At 62.9% G+C, this 1,705-nt stretch overlaps 1 long non-coding RNA gene across 1 annotated transcript; it reads left to right on the top strand.

Annotated features, from left to right (window-relative positions):
- Window positions 1-3: 3 nt before the first annotated feature.
- On the top strand, window positions 4-491 carry LOC112952257. Its single transcript, XR_003250353.1, has 2 exons — window positions 4-46; window positions 149-491. It is a non-coding gene; the product is annotated as an uncharacterized LOC112952257 (long non-coding RNA).
- Window positions 492-1,705: the final 1,214 nt, after the last annotated feature.

Raw genomic sequence — 1,705 nt, forward strand, 5'->3', positions numbered from 1 at the left:
GAGGAAGAGGCTGAAGAAGGCGCAGAAGAAGCACAAGAGCGGGAAGGTGACGGGGGGCACCCTGGGGGGGGAGCCGGGGCCGGGGGGGGGTGATGATGCCACCCCCCATGTCCCCCCACCACCTCACGGTGCTCTGGTGCCCCCGCAGCGCTCTTCGTCATCGTCATCATCCTCCTCCAGCGACTCCGACTGAGGTCGGCGCCGCTGCCGGGGCCACCCGGGGCCCCCCGTGTCCAGCCTTGTCCTCGTGGGGCCACCCGTGACCACCTGAGACCACCCGTGTCCACCCAAGCCCACCCACGTGTCCTGAACCTCCCGTGAGCACCTGCGACCACCCACGTACCCGGGGCCACCTGGGACCACCCGGGACCATCCGCGTCCAACCTTGTCCTCGTGGGGCCACCCGTGACCACCTGGGACCACCCGTGTCCCCCCCGAGCTCTCCCGTCTTCACCTGCGACCGCCCATGTGTCCAAGACCGCCCGTGACCACCTGGGACCACCCGTGGCCAACCCGGGTCACCCCTCGCACCACCCCCTCACCCCCAATAAAGCTCTTGTCCCCCCCACGGCGTCGGTGTCACTTGGGGTCCCAGGTCGGAGCTGGGGGGGGGCGGTGAAGGGTCCTGAGCGAGGTGTGGGGCTGGGACTGCCCCCATAGCCCCCCATGGCCCCTATAGCCCCATTCTGCCTGTTGCCCCATGTAGCTCCCCGCTGTCCCCATTGCCCTGCTGCCCCTGTAGCCTCATCGCACCCTATGGCCCCATTTCCGTATGGTCCCCTATAGCCCCCATTGCCCCCTAAAGCCTCTATTCTCCCCATCACCCTCTATAGTCCCATTCCCTCCCATTTCCTTAGCAGCCCCCTATAGCCCCTCTTCCCCCAATAGCCCCATTGCCCCCATTTCCTTATTGCCCCCATAGCTCCGTTTCTCCTATAGCCCCCATTGGCCCCTATAGCCCCCCATTTCCTTATTGCCCCCTGTAGCCCCTATTCCTCCTGTAGTCCCTATTCCCCCTATAGCCCCGTTTCCCCTATAACCACCATTCCCCCTATATCCCCCATTGCTCCGCATTTCCTTATTGCCCCTATAGCCCCCTAATCCCCCCTATAGCCCTCTCTAGCCCCTATAGTCCCCATTCCCCTTATAGCCCCTATTCCCCCTGTAGCCCCCACTACCCTCTATAGCCCCCCATTTCCTTATTGTCCCCTCTAGCCCCTATTCCCCCTCTAGCCCCTATTCCCCCAATAGCCCCCATTGTTGTCTATAACCCCCCATTTCATTACTGCCCCCTATAGCCCCTATAGCCCCTATTCCCCCTCTAGCCCCTCTAGCACCTATTCCCCCTATAGCCCCCATTGCCCTCTATAGCCCCCCATTTCATTACTGCACTCTATAGCCCCTATAGCCCCTATTCCCCCTATAGCCCCTATAGCTCCTATAGCCCCTATTGCCCTCTATAGCCCCCCATTTCATTACTGCCCCCTATAGCCCCTATAGTCCCTATAGCCCCTATTCCCCCTATTGCCCCTATTCCCCCTATAGCCCCGATTGCCGTCTATAACCCCCTATTTCGTTACTGCCCCCTATAGCCCCTCTAGCCCCCCTAGCCCCTATTCCCCCCATGGTCCCCGTGCCCCTCCCTGCGCGCGGTCCTCCGAGGCGCGGGCGGCGCCGCCGCGCAGGGAGGGGCAGCCGCTCCCCC

Source organism: Nothoprocta perdicaria, unplaced genomic scaffold, assembly GCF_003342845.1.
Source record: "Nothoprocta perdicaria isolate Ctin4 unplaced genomic scaffold, notPer1 scaffold_398, whole genome shotgun sequence".
NCBI lineage: Eukaryota > Metazoa > Chordata > Aves > Tinamiformes > Tinamidae > Nothoprocta > Nothoprocta perdicaria.